Source organism: Acipenser ruthenus, unplaced genomic scaffold (genome assembly GCF_902713425.1).
Source record: "Acipenser ruthenus unplaced genomic scaffold, fAciRut3.2 maternal haplotype, whole genome shotgun sequence".
Lineage (NCBI taxonomy): Eukaryota > Metazoa > Chordata > Actinopteri > Acipenseriformes > Acipenseridae > Acipenser > Acipenser ruthenus.
The window spans coordinates 70,770-89,843 of NW_026708223.1; the positions used below are offsets into that span (position 1 = coordinate 70,770).

The 19,074-nt window shown below is 41.9% G+C and overlaps 1 long non-coding RNA gene across 1 annotated transcript; it reads right to left on the minus strand.

Annotated features, from left to right (window-relative positions):
• Positions 1–1,331: 1,331 nt before the first annotated feature.
• On the minus strand, positions 1,332–13,534 carry LOC131730125 (uncharacterized). Its single transcript, XR_009323890.1, has 2 exons — positions 6,112–13,534; positions 1,332–5,609 (listed from the first exon to the last, which is right to left on the minus strand). It is a non-coding gene; the product is annotated as an uncharacterized LOC131730125 (long non-coding RNA).
• Between the last annotated feature and the right edge of the window lie 5,540 nt (positions 13,535–19,074).

The following is a 19,074-nucleotide window of genomic DNA, read 5'->3' on the forward strand; positions in this document are numbered from 1 at the left end:
ATCTACATAAAGCAAGCTTTTATTAGAAACTTCCAGCATTAGAATTATGAACTATTTTAAAACTATGTTACCCCTCTCTCTAACTTAACTCTGGCTTTACTTACCTTTTAACAAAAATAGAACTTTGTATTGGTGAATTGTTACTGTTGGTCCACAGAAATCTAAGGAACCCCCCCCCCCCCATCAACAGTACGGTTCAATATCCACAGAAATCTAAGGAAAACCCCCCATCAACAGTACGGTCCAATATCCAATAACAGGAACTTTTCCAAACTGACCCACAAAGGAAACACTGTATAGTAGGTGTTTTAAAGAGAGGCTGTTTTTAAATAAGTATATTACTGTTGAAATAAATGGCAACAGTGGATTGTTTATGGCTATCCTCATGAGTGAAATAAACACAGCACTCCATGCAAGTTCATGCAGTACTCTTGTTTATGAGTACAATGTATGGAAAAGAATGCATGCTTAAACCTAAATTAAAAGAGCTTCTTTCCTTTATTAAGCTCCGTATTTGCTTAACACAACACAATTTGGAACTGTGCAGGGTCCCTCTGTAGCACTTATTACTGAACACGTTTATGGTGAACAAACTGTTGTCCCCTGATATCTGTGGCCCTAGGTTGTAAGTTTAATGTAACAAAAATCAAGAGAAATGTGTTTTTTTAGTTGTAATCTTACCAATGCAACTTTATTATTCATAGTTTGTGTTATTAACAAACAAAAAATCCCCCATATTCTTAGTGGCTTTCTTACAAAAAATGCAACTGCTAAAATTACACAATTTATGAGTTTTGTTGGCTCTTTAGTTAAAGGCTGTACAGCCTTTTTGATATCAGAACTGAAACTTCAAACAGCTCATAGACAATAAATGGAAAACAGTCCAAGCTGCCCAGCCTTAACTGAATCAGTAGTGTGCAGGATATGGTACAGTGTATTTCATGATTCACTTATATTTTAATTTACAAACTAGTGCTGGTAAGGTTACAAATAAAATCCTTTTAATAAAAATGCGTTCTACAATCTGTTACTACAGGTCACTATAATTATTTTTCTTTTAATAGCAGTATAGTATTTAAGATTGTTAATGTGACCTTGGTATCCCACAATGTAATATCATTTTTTCAAACCATGGGAGCAGTTTATACATATGTACACATTCACAGGAGTAAGCTCTAGTCAGTGGTGTCCCCCCAATACATGTGTTTGTGTCTGGCCAGAGGCCATTTTCTACATGGTGCACCATATTCCAAAACTGAGAGGGAGGGTGCAGGGCACACATACCTCTCCATGTTGCCCCTCCCTGAATCAGAAAAAAAATGTTGAAAAGCTACAATCAATATTATTATTAGTATTTTAACTTTTTTCACGAGGAAACATATACAGTGCATTTCAAATTAGCTGGTAGTCAGCACAATTAAGCAATAATACCTGACACAGAGAGCAGTACCATAGGTGTTTTTTAGTCTCCAAAAGTACTTTATATCAGAGATTAATAACTGTTTTTAAGCCAATCAATCATCTTACAAGTTTTCAAGCCATTGACTAATTAATTGTTATAACAAGATGTATGAATTACAGATCATTGAAACCAATTAAAATAACTCTTTCTTGAGTGTCCTTAGTTCTACATATACTAAGGATACACATTTTCTTTACTGGTTATATTGTTCATAAACCAGCGTGTGCTTGCATTTAGCTTATACTAATTCAATCAGATTTTACTTGGTTCACTACGAGGTATCACTGGTAAATCCTTACTTAAAAACTTAGGATTGCATTAAAGAAGACCCCATTGAGCTTGCTATTCTTCCTACCAAACAATATAATTGAAAAAGTAGATAAACTGTGCCTGCTTCCACTTTTACCCTTTGTTGCACACAGAATTCTACAATTGCATGGGCTAATGTGATGGTTTGTTCGATGAAAAGTAGAAACTTTAGATATAGTGTACAGCAAGTTCTGGATCGGAGTTGGTGCATGTACATTCCCATTTTTATTCATTCTCTGCTACAGCTGTAGATGTCCCGTTTCTACCACCATCTGTCCCAATTTGGTACTAAGGCACTATACAACAGCACTATACAGGAGTGTTTTTTTCTTTCTTTTTAACATGCTATCATTAATAACAGTACGTATTATTCCCCGCTTCACATGCATTGATGCAGCACTTCACAGATTTACATACATCTATAAAACCGCTTAATCAGTTATGATGAGGACATTCTAGCACAAGTTTTTGAGAGCATCAGAATCTGGAATTTGAGATGTCTGTCTGTCTTCACGTACATACATTTTTCATACTTTCTAGCTTAAATATATTGATAGTCAAATTATGTGGTCCAATAGATTTAAAAGTGCTTATTATATGGATATATGAAAGGGACTGTCCTTTTGTACACACATTTTTCATATTGTGGGCGTATTTCATGGTGGTCAACTTTTGAATGTTACTTAATTTTGTAAGCACATCTGAACTGTATGTTTGTATTTAAAGATTTTGGTCCAGTTATGAATACAATTTTATGTTCATGCCAAAATAGAAACATCTAAACTAAATCAGCCATCATGTTTATATTTTGTTCATTAATTCAAAAGAATAGTTCAAAAGTAAACATTTGGGAACTGACCTATCTTGTATCACATAGTACCGATAACGCAGCAGATATCAAAGTCTTCCATTTAAGTATGGAAATTTTGTGTCCCCCCCCTCACAATAATAAAGTATCAAAATGACTAGGCAACTTGTATGGACACTTCACATATAGACCAAATATTTTATATTTGTTAACAGTTCAATATATTTAACTAATAAAAACTATTCCAGTGTTTACACAAAATTAATAAAATAAAAAAAAACGTCCTAATTGCCAGCTGCCATGAGCCCTTTTTTTATGAACTTGTTCACAACAATCATTCTGAAGAATGCACAGCACTAAGTCAAAAAGACAACAAGTATTATGGCAAAATACAGCATATTCTTGGTGCTCTGCTGGTAGCACTCAACATTGATGTTAATCATCTTAAAAAGTTCTTAAGAAAGTTCCAACTAACATGTCCTGAATGATTGAGACCTTGGAGATTATTAATGATATTCCTTTAACATGGTTCAAACTATCTGCAATGTACAAAGTTCCAAGTTTTTGTGGGTGTGTGTGTAGCGATAAAATGACCGATTGTAAATAGGCATACATTTACAAGGTCAGCTGAATGAAGGATCTCTCTGGCTATTTGTTGATGGTTAGTGAGCCTGGCTCCCCTACCTGGCATACTTTCATTGTTATCCAAGTTGATCATATCAATGAAAAAGACTAAATAGTAGATTTAATAGTGGCCTAAAAAGAAATATGCCTGGCAAAGATTAGCTGGGACGACACACCATTCTAGATGCGTCAGGAAATGTTTTACATGTAATATATGCAAATCACAATCAGAACATCACATGCAAATAATAGAACAGCCTGATTGTTAAAGCAGTTATGCGCAACATGCTGTACTAAGGCACATCTACCTGCAGGTGTTGACTCACTAGTGCCACAACTTTCAGACTAACTCTTCCCTGAGTTTGTAAACAAGTTAGCAAATGGTGATGCTGCTAACTGTGGGACTGATAGAATGGAGAGGATAAACTAAGGTATCTGCTGTAGTGGTAAAGTCAGCTTCATCTGTAAACAAGCAATGACAGAGATGCTGCCAAGCTACATGTCTCTCCCTGCATATATTGATATTAGCCAGTCATGTCTGAAGAGTGAAGTCCTAGGATGGTACATGATTACAATGTTAATAATATAAATGGTCTTCTGTGCATGACGGGAAGTAATGTTCATTAATAAAGTGCACAAAACTAATTTCCAAAGAAGTTTGGTGTGTATTCATGTTTGCATTGCTAGTTTTGAGATTCTGTTAAATTTAATATGAACGCTATATATTTTTGTATATATGCCATAAAGTAAATTGGGCTTTGGGGTGCCAAGCTGGTTACCTTTATAATCTAGAACAGTAAAAGTTTTCCTTCAAGGAAGAGGGTTTCACCACTATTTTCAATTTCGCTTTTATTACTGACATTTATTTAGCTACAATATTTTACACTACTGGGGATACACGTTACACTCACAGTCTGACTTTGGAGTTAACACCATTTCTGCAGATTTCCATTTCACATTTAATGTGTCAGCAGTCGGCAAGATTAGTTCCTGTTTATCAACAGACTTTTGAAAACATTTTATTTCATGCACAAATTTAAACCTGAAGATTCTGTTCTGGATACAAGGGCCAGGACTATATTTTCAACTGTGGACACATTTACAAAAATGCCTCAAAGCTGGAAAAATCAGGCCCAATGAGTTTCTAATGTGTTTAAAGAGTTGTAACGTTCCTATGCCAATGTAAGTCTTCACACAAACATGACCATTCTGTGTACAAATGAAGGGTTTCTTTGTCAAATATAGATGCACATGGCTAAATGATCAACTGGGGGGCTTTGTGAATTTCTTATTGGGATTTCTGAGCACTGGAGCAATACCACCCAAATGTATAAGTGACCATGGCCACATAGGGATGCCATGGAGTTCTATACCTGGCAGGGGCTGTCTCAGTCTGGATGCAAGTCTAATACAAGACACTGGGAAAAGGCTAGCCAAACTTGGGCTTGAATCAATGATCATTACAGCCATAGGGCTAGCAGGAGAGAGGCTTACTGCCAACTATATTAAATAATCCACAGGCAAACCACTGCTTCTCTCCAACGCTGGCACGTAGCCAGGGTGTATGTTATAAATGCAACCCTACATTTTATCTATAATTTATCATTTTTTATCCAAAACAACAGATATATTTGTCTTTACCATAGATTGAAATCTTAGAGCGAGAAGTAATGTTTGGCTTAGGGTTTGGTTTAATGACAACAAATATATATCTTTTTAATGACTCTCAAGTCACAGACAAAAACATGTTAATTTAGTAAAAAGGACAGAGGATATTTGTTCTTGAACATGAAAAAGTAAACCTATGTATTCCTAAGTATCAATGCAGTAACAGAACCGTAAGGAACACACATTTTCTCTCTCTTAATGATAAGCTTTCTGAGTATTTAAAAATACCTTTATTGTGCCCCTGTACTTGACCAGATCCAGCTTCACACCGCACTTTAAAAGGATAGAAGCCTTTCATTTTCCACAGAAAGAGTCACTCTGGGCGATTTAAAAAAAAAAAAAAAAAATCTAACTGACAACATTTTATATTATTCAGTTATAACAATTAAAACAGCACCCTATATCCAGTATTTAAGTTTAGTATTGGAATACAAAGATTAAATGGGTTTAAATTGGTTTAAAAAAAGACTTTTTGTTGGTGTTGTTTTCTTTTGACCTGAAATCAAACTGGCTGTCAGGCGTTCCAACCTGGTTACACTCCTTAGTTGGTTTCTTCGGACGGTATTTCTGGTGATTTTAGATGTTGTCTTTTTTTCCCCTCCTCTAGTGAAGGTCATTGAACATTTTGTTTTAACGAGAGTCAGAAAACTTAATTTTTTTTCTTGAATTCCTGGTTCCCGTAACTGGAGCCCTTTCCAATCTCAGTCACTCCTATTAGCCGCCTGACAGCAAAGCATGCTGAAAAAAGTTGACAAAAAGACAAAAAGGTTAATTTTAATTAAGTCCATAGTTAACCCGAACCAATACCTTAAGTGCAGTTCCAGAAACCAGGAACAGAGGACACAGTTGGAAATGAAGTAGAGATAGATAGGACTGAGGGTAGGAGACTCATCATCAAAACACCAAGTAGCCACATAAAAGGGGGATGCAAGTCTGGTTAGATGATTTTGTATAACAGACCCACATCTGGAAGTAACATGGATGACTTGGAACTTCAAGGGCCTAGCTTTGCCTGCTTTAAAAGCTGAATGCTGTTAGTTATGAACATGTATAGCCTGCAAGCCTTTTTTATTTAAATGGGACCAGGTAGTGGTATAGTTAAGTGACAATCTGGTTAATAGAAAGATATTTTTAATTGTTTGCATCTCTGTAGTGATATCTAACTTTGATGTCAGCCTCAGGTACCCAACTATAAATAAACCTTTTCAACTAACAGAAAATAAAAATAAAAACCAATTACCTATTCCAATAAACAGCAGAAACCCGATGATAAGGAGGGGGGAGCCGCTTACAAATACACCAAAAGCAAAGCTGATAAGTGGGGAAAGCAAAACTGTGGCCCAGAAGAAAAAATTTAGTAGAGTCCATGGTCTCCTTGGGGGTTTGAACTGTGGACCAGGGAAAGAGCCATCCTTCTCATAATGCTCCTGCAAAGCATCCTGGAAAAGACAAGAGTGGTTTAGACCAAGCAGCAATTATTTACTATTAGAGCACAATCATTTTTTTGCTATGTGGACTAGACTAGAAGGGGTTTATCCGAGCTTGTGTCATCTGAGAAATAAAGGGAAGCTCCCTTTTGTGCAACCCTGTCCCTTGGGTTGGACGAGACAGGAGTTTACAAATTTAAGTCTTGTCTGGGAACGTCAAAACATTTTCAACATGCTCTGGTCCGTGGGACAAGTGCTTCATAAATATATTTTAACAGGTTGTGTATTTAAAGATCAGAGACACTGGGAAGCAGCGAACATCCCTTCTGCATCATACACAGCAACATACCAGTAGTCTTAGCAATCAAAATGCCGCACACACCACACAGTACTATTATGAGATGTAGATGTGCGTCCTGCAGAAGACTGTCAATCTAAACAGTTTTTTTCGTCGTTGTGGGAATTGTAATAGTTCAGCATGTTTTACATGCTATCAAGTGACATGATAAAAACATTCACTGTACATGTTTCGTTGCTTTTTTGCAGTTAAAACTAGGGATGCACCGACTGGAATCAGAGGTGATTATGAATAAAATACCATAATATGTAATCAGTGTTTCACTGTCCTTATCACAGCTGATAATAATAATAATAATAATAATAATAATAATAATAATAATAATAATAATAATTATTATTATTATTCTCCCTTTAAAAGCTCAGGTCTCAAATCTGTGATGTCATACTTTAAAGTTCAACACAGGGGTCAGAGTTTTCATCTCCAAATCCACGCTCTCTGCTTGTTGGTCTCCCTATCAATCAGCAAACTCTGCATTGGTCAGAGCACATTGTCGTGGGTGTGGCGGCTCGCAGTAGGAAGCGCAATCTTATTTATAACTGGGCTTCTGATTTTCCGTGTTTTACCACGACTTCTCAACGCTCCTTTTAAAATTTATGTATCTCAGGTCACAACTGAGAAATGTGTTAAAGTAGAATTTATTTAGTTTACAGTTTTTTTTTTGGTGAAACTATTTACTGTTAGCACATTTCTCAGTTGTGATTGAGATACACAAATGGCTTAACAGGTATCAATTGAATTCCTAAAGGAAGGATAAAAGTTGGGGTAAAACACTGAATATCAGAAGCCTTATTTATAACTTATTTTTGTTGTTGCAAACTTTTAGTCTTGTTAACGCTGTATAAGAAATTTTCTGTTTATGCATGACCACCATTTGTGTGCTTGGAGCTTTCCAATTCTTTTCGTATAGTTCATCATCTGTGTTTCTTGGACCTTTGTATCAGGTACTGGTACAAGTAAATAGCAAATAGGCCTGTATACATGTGATACAGTAATAGCCTACAAGCCTTTACATTTTTAACTGCAGTTTTAACAAAAAATCTATTTAAGGATCTTGGGAAGACATTACTCAGAATAGTTAACTTTTGTGTTTATGTTTTGTTAGGCTGTGTGTCTGACACGAGTATGTTTGATGCACAATATTAGTTACCGTTTCTTTGTCTTATTTAGTATGTAGTAAGCTGATCCCTGGAGCCAGCATTACACTTCAGCCATCAACACCTGACAGAAGGATATCTACATCATCATATGGAAGGAAGCGCAAATGGATGGAGACACCTATGGATCACATTAGTTTACTGTAAAGCTACGTCTTAGTTGGTGCTTATCTTGGCGAGAGCCGAGTTCAAATCAGCATGAAGTTTTAACATCTACTCTCGTGTAATGGAAATCATGAAGATCTGGATACTTCCAGTGACTGCTGTGAATAGTGCAGCTGGCAACAAGGGAAAGACCTCGTGACAGCCTGGAGAGACAGCTGACAGGAGGAAAGAGACACCATTGGGGCTGGCAAGGGTTAGCTACCCCTGTCGGCAGTATCCAGCTCTGTGTTTACAGGATGCTGGAGACACCCGCCCAAGGCTTCTAAGAAATTAAAGAGAAAAATACCCCTAGAGTCTGCGAGAGTGGAGGCGGAAGATGACTCAACGTTGGACAACGCGGTTAACGACTTAGGAATGGAAACGGATATGAGTATGGAGAGTACTTCACAAAAGACTAGTTCAAGATCTGCAGTTAGCAAAGACATGGAACTCCAGGTTTGTGTCTGCGGCTGGAGCAAGGCGACAACGGTCAGGGGTTTCAAGATTCATCAAGGGAGAATGAAATGCTTGAGGGAGAAGGGACAAGGGCCTCGCATTGATCAGTACTTCTTAAGAAGTCAGTCAAGTCAGTCGAATGAAATCCAGCGCCAGGAAGCAAACCACAGTTCGCAGGATATCAGCACCCCTGTCACAGATGTGAGGAGGACTTGCATGCACACAGTTAGTGATGAACCTAATGATCCTTATGAACCCGGTCAGACAAACCAGCATAAGAGAGAAAAGAACCTCGACGGGCACAAACCTGGAGTTAAATGGCCAAGAGCTTGTGAGAAAACTGTATGGGACACAGTAAATACAGATCTCTGCTTTGCTGGAAAGGTTAAGTGGAACAGCTGAAAAGAAGCTGGATAAATTTGTGAACATCATCTATTATTATTATTATTATTTATTTCTTAGCAGACGCCCTTATCCAGGGCGACTTCCAATTGTTACAAGATATCACATAATTTTTTACATACAATTACCCATTTATACAGTTGGGTTTTTACTGGAGCAATCTAGGCAAAGTACCTTGCTCAAGGGTACAGCAGCAGTGTCCCCTACCAGGGATTGAACCCACAACCCTCCGGTCAAGAGCCCAAAGCCCTAACCACTACTCCACACTGCTGCCCACATCTACACATATGGAAGCGAGAGGTTTGGAGTTGAAAAAAGGAAGGAAAAAGTACAAACTATTCCTGGAAAGTCTAGACGGCAGCAGGAGATTGAACGCTTAGTTAGAGAAAGGAGACAGCTGAGGAAGCAATGGAGAAGAGCAGAACAAAGTCAGAAGGAGGGACTCAATCTCTTGCAAAGGGTGATAAAAGATAAGCTTGCAACATTGCGCAGAGCTGAGCGCCTACGGAAACGCTACAAAAAGAAGGAGCGTGCGAGAGCTAACTTTTATAAAGACCCATTCAAATTTGTAAAGAAGTTATTCACCAGTGAGAAGAATGGCACATTAAAAGCATCTAAGGTTGAGCTGGAGAGATATTTGGAGGAAACACATACAGATTCAAAAAGACAGGAGCCTATGTCATTTCCGTCAGACATCCCACCTATCAATCCACCAGAATACCAAATGGAGGACTGTGCACCTAAGTGGAAAGAAATAGAGCAAGCTGTGAAAAAAGCAAGGGCTTCATCATCTCCAGGGCCTAATGGAGTTCCGTACAGAGTGTACAAGAGTGCTTCAGGAGTTCTACGAATTCTGTGGAAATTGATGAAAGTGGCATGGGAAAAACAGGTTGTACCAAGAGCATGGCGCCGAGCAGGTGGAGTCTTTATACCTAAAGAAAAAGATTCTACAAGCATCAGTCAGTTTCGTCCTATTTCCCTATTAAACGTAGAAGGCAAGATTTTCTTCAGCATTATTGCTCAGAGATTGTCAACTTACCTATTAAAGAACTGCTTCATTGACACTTCAATACAAAAAGCGGGCATTCCAGGTTTCCCAGGATGCTTAGAACACATCAGTGTGATCTGGCAACAAATTCAATCAGCTAAAAAGGAGAGGAAGGAGCTCCATGTGACATTCCTGAATTTGGCTAATGCATATGGTTCAGTGCCACATGAACTTCTATGGGCAGCATTTGATTTTTTCATTTGATGACAATAACAAATTTAGTGAAAGCCTACTTTGGAGATTTGCAATTTAGTTTTTCAACTTCAGAATTCAGCACATGGCAATGCCTAGAGGTTGGAATAATGGCAGGATGCACCATTTCTCCACTGGCTTTTACCATGGCAATGGAAGTAATCATTAGGGCATCAAAATGGGTAGTGGGAGGAGAGTGCTTGGCTTCTGGAATGCGACTACCACCAATTCGAGCATACATGGATGACATGGCAACCATGACTACAACAGTAGCCTGCACTAATCGGTTGTTGGGCAAATTAACCAATAACATTGAATGGGCACGAATGCAATTCAAGCCCACTAAATCAAGGAGCATCTCTATAATTAAAGGTAAAGTAGTAGATAAAACGTTCTTCATTAACAGTGAGGCAATACCAACAGTGTCTGAGAAGCCAGTGAAGAGTCTTGGGAGATGGTACGACGGGGATCTAAAGGACACAGTTCATGTGGGAGAAGTTAGACAACAAGCAGTGGAAGGGTTGAAGAGCATAGACAGCAGCACTTTACCAGGCAAACTAAAACTCTGGTGCTTTCAGTTTGGTCTACTGCCGAGGTTGCTGTGGCCACTGACTGTGTATGAGGTTGACAACAGTAGAGAAGCTGGAAGCCTTAAATCGGTTCATACATCAGGAAATGGTTGGGAGTTCCACGCTGCCTCAGTAGAGTGGGACTTTATGGTAAAGGAATACTGCAGCTACCAGCACCCGCTCTAACCGAGGAGTTTAAGCGCGCCAAGGTCAGACTGGAAATGACATTAGTAGAGTCACGCGACAAATGTGTAAGGGAGGCAGCACCTGTGCTGAAAACTGGAAGAAAGTGGGTTGCAAAGAAAGCTGTGGAGGATGCAAAGGCTGCCCTTCGAATTGGTGATATCATGGGGCAAGTTCAGCATGGAAGAGGGGGTCTTGGTCTCAATTCAGCCCCTCCTACATGGCACAAGGCAGCCCCAGCTCAACAGAGGAAGCTGGTAGTCAACGAGGTGCAAAAGCAGGAGGAGAGGATGAGGTGTATAAAGGCCATTTCCCAGGCCAAGCAGGGAGAATGGATGAGATAGGAGAGTGTGGAACAACGCAAGATTGGCTGGCAAGACCTATGGTCAATGGAACACAGCAGGATCAGTTTCCTCATCAGGTCAACATATGATGTTTTCCCATCACCACATAACCTAAACCTCTGGGTAGGAGAGGATTCCTCATGTCCTTTGTGTTCATCACCTGCAACATTAAGGCACATTTTGACAGGATGTAAGGTGGCTCTTAGTCAAGGATGGTTTACTTGGCACCATGACCAGGTGCTGCGATGTTTGGGGTTAGCATTGGAAGACAAGCGTAACATGACCAATAAGTTGCCACCTGTTCCATCAAAACATTACACACAAAAGACAACATTCCTTCGTCCAGGAGCGCAACCACCAAGAAAAGGTGTTAAAACCAATCCTCGCCCAGGACAACTGGAAGCTGCTAGAGACTGGAAAATGCTGGCAAATGTTGGTCAATGGCTTTTTCCACCTGAGATTGCCACCACTAACCTTCGACCAGATATTGTCTTGTGGTCTGGATCAACTCGCCTTGTTCACCTGGTAGAGTTAACAGTGCCATGGAAGGATGCTGTAGATGAGGCGTATGAGAGGAAGAAACTGCGGTGTGCTCAACTAGCCACTGAAGCGGAACAGCGAGGATGGAGAGTCCGGGTTTACCCAGTGGAGGTGGGTTGTCGAGGATTTATGGCACACTCTACAACCCGGTTTCTCAGAGACGTCGGATTCAGTGGCCAAGAGTTGCGTCGCACAGTGAAGAACTTATCTGAAGCAGCAGAGAGGAGCAGCAACTGGCTGTGGTTGAGACGGAAAGATTCTGGCTGGGGACCTCAAGCACAATAGAAAGAAAGAAATGCTGATGTAGAGGTAAGTAAGCTGGGCTGAGTTGAGTGGGGGACGGAGGGGGGTGATTCTGGGACCCACCAGGTAACTACAGACTTGACTTGTATTATATGTAAACTTATGGAAACTATAATAAGATCTAAAATGGAAAATTGCCTATATGGTAACAATATCCTGGGAGACAGTCAGCATGGTTTTAGGAAAGGGAGATCGTGTCTAACTCACCTGCTTGACTTTTTTGAGGATGAAACATCGACAATGGATAATTGTAAAGCATACGACATGGTTTATTTAGATTTCCAGAAAGCTTTTGACAAAGTCCCGCATAAAAGATTAATTCTCAAACTGAACGCAGTAGGGATTCAAGGAAATGCATGCACATGGATTAGGGAGTGGTTAACATGTAGAAAACAGAAAGTACTGATTAGAGGAGAAACCTCAAAATGGAGCGAGGTAACCAGTGGTGTACCACAGGGATCAGTATTAGGTCCTCTGCTATTCCTAATCTACATTAATGATTTAGATTCTGGTATAGTAAGCAAACTCGTTAAATTTGAAGACCGCACAAAAATAGGAGGAGTGGCAAACACTGTTGCAGCAGCAAAGGTCATTCAAAATGATCTAGACAGCATTTAGAACTGGGCAGACACATGGCAAATTTAAAAAAAATTTAATAGAGAAAAGTGTAAAGTACTGCACACAGGCAACAAAAATGTGCATTATAAATATCATATGAGAGATACTGAAATTGAAGAAGGGAACTATAAAAAAAGACCTTGGAGTTTATGTTGACTCAGAAATGTCTTCATCTAGACAATGTGGGGAAGCTATAAAAAAGGCCAACAAGATGCTCGGATATATTGTGAGAAGTATTGAATTTAAATCAATGGAAGTAATGTTAAAACTTTACAATGCATTAGTAAGACCTCACCTAGAATATTGTGTTCAGTTCTGGTCACCTCGTTACAAAAAGGATATTGCTGCTCTAGAAAGAGTGCAAAGAAGAGCAACCAGAATTATCCCGGGTTTAAAAGGCATGTCGTATGCAGACAGGCTAAAATAATTGAATCTATTCAGTCTTGAACAAAGAAGACTACGCGGCAAACTGATTCAAACATTCAAAATCCTAAAAGGTATAGACAATGTCGAGCCAGGGGACTTTTTTGATCTGAAAAAAGAAACAAGGACCAGGGGTCACAAATGGAGATTAGATGAAGGGGCATTCAGAACAGAAGATAGGATGCACTTTTTTACACAGAGAATTGTGAGGGTCTGGAACCAACTCCCCAGTAATGTTGTTGAAGCTGACACCCTGGGATCCTTCAAGAAGCTGCTTGATGAGATTCTGGGATCAATAAGCTACTAACAACCAAACGAGCAAGATGGGCTGAATGGCCTCCTCTCGTTTATAAACTTTCTTATGTTCTTAATCAAAATGGATTTAATTAGTTTTTGCCACTGATCAACACAAAACAGTCCATAATGTCAAAGTGAAAAATAAAATCGTTAGGTTATTATCATAACCATGGTTCTCTGAAATAGAAATATTAACCATCACTAATGGGTTATTCCCCTTTAAGAACCCAAGAACTGAAAAGCATTATGCCAACAAACTCTCGCGAGAGTGCATGACGCAATGTGAGTTGCCCTGACAAAAGCACATTGCAGCCATTTGCAAATTCTCCTTTTACTTTTGAGTCTCACGGCTCCGCAGCAACCGCGAAGACTTATGGTTAATATTTCTATTTCAGAGAACCAGGGTTATGATAATAACCTAACGTTCTCTTTCAAGTACGAAATATTAACCATCACTAATGGGTAAGTATACCCAATCGTCGTGAGGACAGGCGCAAGACTCTTATGAGCTAACCGCGCTAGTAGTCCTACAAGGTGACAAGTCACTTACCGATCAATCCTTAGTTGAGGGGACGGCCTCTGAGGCAGCCCTTAACACCCTCGATCCAAACCCAGGACATAGCAGATCCACGATGTTCATCCTGTAGAACCTCGTGAACGTGTGGGGGGTCGCCCACAATGCTGCATTGCATATGTCCATGCCAGATGCACCCTGGAACATTGTCCAAGAAGTGGCCTGCCCGCTCGTGGAATGGCCAGTGATCTTCGCAAGTTGATACGCCATTTTCACGGTCTCCGTTAGCCACCTAGACAGGCGCTGTTTAGACAGAGCCTGGCCTTGGGACTGAGAACCGTAGCAAACAAAGAGTTGCTCCAACTGGCGCCAACCTTTTGTCCTCTCCACATAGTACGCAGCGCTCTGACAGGGCATAGCGTGTGGAGCATTCTGTCTCTGTCGGACTGGAAAAGAGGAGGGTGAAAAGCCTCCAACTCCACCGACTGATTGATATGGAAAGCCGAAATATTCTTCGGCAAAAACGCAGGGTTGGTCCGGACTGTCACTCATGACCGCCTCTTTGCAAAATATAAACAGGCTTTGGCGACAGATAGTGCCCGCAGCTCACTTACTCGCTTAGCAGAAGTGACTACCAACAAAAAACCTGTCTTAAAAGACAAAAGCTTTAGCTCTGCGGAATGCATGGGCTCAAAAGGTGGTTTCGTCAGTGCATTCAGCACGACATTCAACCGCCAGTGAGGAACTTCCTTCCTTCCTTAGCTCCCTTCAAAAACTGTCCCGCCAGGAAATGTGCTCCTGGGGAGAATGAATCTATCTTCACATGGCAAGCTGAAATAGCTGCCAGGTAGACTTTCAGAGTAGAAGGGCTCTTCCCATCATCCAGCAGTCTTGCAAAAACTGCAAGATCACTGCCATCGGGCATGTCGTGGGATCCTCTCCCTTCGACAGACACAATGTCTGAAAAACGCCCCACTTGTAGCCATCCTGAGAACGAGTGGAGGCAGCCCTAGCATTCTGTAAGGTGTCAATCACCCTATTAGACAAACCCAGACGGCTCAATGGAGCCGCTCGGGGACCAAACCCAGAGCTGTAGGCTCGATGGGTCGTGATGCCACAGACCGCATGGCTGAGCAGGTCGCGGCGACTGGGCAACTGCCAAGGCTGTCCGCACAGGAGCTCAGTGAGGCAAACCAGGCTCTCTTGGGCCAGTGAGGTGCTACTAGTAGGACTGTGGCCCTGTCCTGTCTGATCTTCTCCAGACACAGCGGTAGCAAGGCTATCGGCGGAAACGCATATAGTGGACGCGCTGGCCACTGGTTAGCCAATTCGTCGACCCCTAGACACCCTTCGTCTCTTCTTATGGAGAACCACAGGGTGCAATGTGTCGACTCCTGGGAGGCAAAGAGGTCGATCTCTGCTCTCCCAAACTGTTTCCATATGAGGCTCACAACCTCGGGATGGAGTCAGCCGTCCAGAACCTGCCTCAATGTTCACCACTCTGGGTAAGTGTATCGCTTGGAGGGAGAGGAGGTGGATGTGAGCCCAGACCAGAAGCCTGGTGACCACCCTGTTGAGACTGGGTGATCTTGTACCACCCTGGTGGTTGATGTAAGCCACCACTGTCGTGTTGTCTGTCTGGACAAGCACGTGTCTCTGCCTGATCTCCTCTAGCAAGAACTGAAGGGTGAGAAACACTGCTTGCAGTTCTAGAAGATTTACGTGTTGGCCCCACCATGGAGACCTCCACACCCCGACCGTTCCGTGGTTGGAGGCGTCGGTGGTAACGACTTCTCTTCTCGTGAACGCTCCCAGCCTGACGCCTAGGTGTAGGTGGGTCGGTTGTTTCCACCACGAGAGAATCCGGAGACAATATCTGGACACTGTCACCAAACAGTTGCGGTTCAGCATTGGGTGAGGGACCATCCTGTTGAACCAGGCCTGGAGGGGCCGCATATGCAGGAGGCCCAGGGGAAGAGATTGAGAGGCTGCTGCCATCAGGCGCAGAAGCTTCTGGAATGTCACCACTAGTAAAGCTCTGCCTAACTGGAATAGGTCTACGCAGGCTGATATGCTTGACAGCCTGTTGTCCGACAGCGCTGCTGTCATGGACTGGGAGTCCAGACTCAGACCCAAGTAGAGCTCTACTTGAGCTGGCGTCAGTTGACTTTTCACATGATTCACCTTCAGACCTAGTCACCTGGATAGGTGATTGGTGACAAGCTCTGTGTGTTGCTGCGCCTGACCTGGCAACTCCGCACAAATGAGCCAGTCGTCCAGGTAGTTTAGAACTCTGATACCCTTCAGTCTCAGAGTGGCCAGGATAGCGTCCATGCATTTCGTGAAAACGCGTGGCGCTAGGGATAGGCCGAACGGCAATACACAGAACTCGTAACCCTTCCCTTGAAAGGCGAACCGAAGATACTTCTGGTGCCCTGGTTTTATGGGAATGTGGAAGTAGGCGTCCACTGTCGTGAACCAGTCGCCCCGGCCTGATGAACTGCAACAGCTGTGGCAAGGTCAACATCTTGAACCGTCTGCGGCTCAGATACAGGTTGACCTGTCTGAGATCGAGGAGCGGTCTGAGGCCGCCGTCCCGTTTGGGCACCAGAAAGTATTTGGAGTAGAACCTGGCACTGCGCTCAGCTGAGCGAGGACTAAGCTCCCTGGAAAGCCTGGAATGGCGCTCCCTGGAGCAGCGCTCTCCAGAGCGCCCCCTACTGCTACCAGCTGCCTCCATAGAAGGTAACTGTGGTAATGGAGCTATCACTCGACTGGCGCATAAGCCTGGAACGCAGTGATCGCTTGCTGAAAACAGCGCACTGCGCACAAAAGGCAGGGTCCGCCAGAGCTCGCTCTGCGTGTTCCTGACCTAAGCAGCACACACATCTTTCGTGGCCATTAGCTGCTGGCAGATTGGCGCCAACCGTGAAACATATTAGTGTAGGTACCGAGACGTTGGTATCAACAGACTTAGTAAAAACTAGTCTGGGTACCCAATGTAAAGTATTACCTACAGTTAGCTTGGTACTGAGCGTTTGTTCTAGGTACTGAGGGAGTTGGTACCGACAGACTCAGTATAACTAGTCTGGGTACCAATAAAATATTATTGGTATAAAGTCTAACCAGTTAGCCTGGTACCAAACATCAGTTCTGGGTACTGTTGTTATCAACAGACCTGGTATGAACCAGTCTGGGTACCAAATACAAATACCTACCGTCGGTACTGAAGGGTAGCAAAAAACGCAGTAGCGTCAGTACCGAAGCGTATGCAAATGCGGTAACGCAGGGTACCGAAGCGTATGCAAACGCGGTAGCGTCAGTACCAAAGCATATGCAAATGCGGTGTACCGAAGCGTACGCAAACACGGTACCGTCAGTACCGAGCCTTTGAAAACGCGGTACTGAGACATGGTACTGTCTAAATATAGAATAATAACTCAAAGGCTGCGTCAACTCTGGTACCAAGGTACAAAGAAGAAAAAACGCTAACCTTGTGCTAATGCACAACAGCAGCCAGCAATCCCACAAAAAAGCAGGAGATCTCACGAAGAGATGCACGCCAGCTAGCTGTACAGTCAAGAAGACTGTAACTGTGGAATGAGCAGCACGAATACTACACTCAGTAGATCCACAGTTACAGGATATCCTCAAGCCTGAAGATAACCTCTGTACTACAGCTGTAATACAGTGTCCTGTGAGCCCACAGAACTCGATCCCGTTTTCTGTAAGATAAAGAAAAACAAGGGAAAGGGTATACAGTAATGTAAGGCAGCACTGAATACACAAAAATAATAATACAACAACAAAACTATTTCAACCGGGATAGAACGTTTCTTTTGTTTTTTTTTACTGGAACAGAGCCCTGTCCAGAGGAGAGTTATCTGCCGTAATGGTGAACTCACTGCCAGTTCGGGCTGACTAGATCAAAAACTCAGCAATAAATAATTATTTTAAACAACGGGAGTGACCGTGAGTAAAACAAGGCAATACTACTAAGTAATACTTAGCTCAGATGCTTTCACTCTTAGTGAAAAAGGAAGAGAATTTGCAAATGGCTGCAATGTGCTTTTGTCGGGGCAACTCACATTGCGTCATGCACTCTCGCGAGAGTTTGTTGGCATAATGCTTTTCAGTTCTTGGGTTCTTAAAGGGAATAACCCATTAGTGATGGTTAATATTTCGTACTTGAAAGAGAACTACAAATTGTTCTAAATTAATTACAAATATAAAACAGAAAATAATTGATTGCATAAGTATTCAACCCCTTTGCTATGACACACCTAAATAAGCTCTGGTGCAACCAATTGTCTTTAGAAGTCACATCATTAGTTGAATGGAGTCCACCTGTGTCCAATTAAGGTGTTTCACATGATTTCAGGTTAAATACACCTGTCTCTAGGAGGTCCCACAGTAGGCTAGTACATTTCCTAACAAACACTACATCATGAAGACGAAGGAACATTCAAAGCAAATCCGGAAAAAGGTTCTTCAAAAGCACCAATCAGGGGTAGGATATAAGAACATTTCCAAGACATTGAATATCCCCCGGAGCACAGTAAAATCCATTATTAAGAAATGGAGAGAATATGGCACCACTGTGAATCTGTCTAGAACAGGCTTAAAAACTGAGTATCCGGGCGAGAAGGGCACTAGTCAGGGAGGCCACCAAGAGGCCTATGGCAACGCTAAAGGCTTTACAGTCTTCCACGGCCTTTATGGGAGAGTGGCAAAAAGAAAGCTATTGTTGAAAAAAACTCACATCAAATCTCAGCTAGAGTTTGCCAGAAGATTCTATGGTCTGATGAGACCAAATAGAGCTTTTTGGCCTCAAAGCTAAGCGCTATGTTTGGCGCAAGCCTAACACCGCACATCATCCTGAGAACACCATCCCTACTGTGAAGCATGGTGGTGGCAGCATCATGCTATGGGGGTGCTTCTCTGCGTCAGGGCCTGGAAAGCTCGTGAAGATAGAGGGCAAAATGATGCAGCAAAGGTCCTGGAGGAAAACCTGCTGAAGTCTGCAAGAGACCTGGCACTTGGGAGAAGATTCATCTTCCAGCAGGACAATGACCCCAAACGTACAGCCAAAGCCACAGTGGAGTGGCTTAAAAACAAAAAGGTCAATTTCCTGGAGTGGCCCAGTCAAAGCCCGGACCTCAATCCAATTGAAAATATGTGGAAAGAGTTGAAAATTACTGTTCACCAAATGTCCCCATCCAACTTGA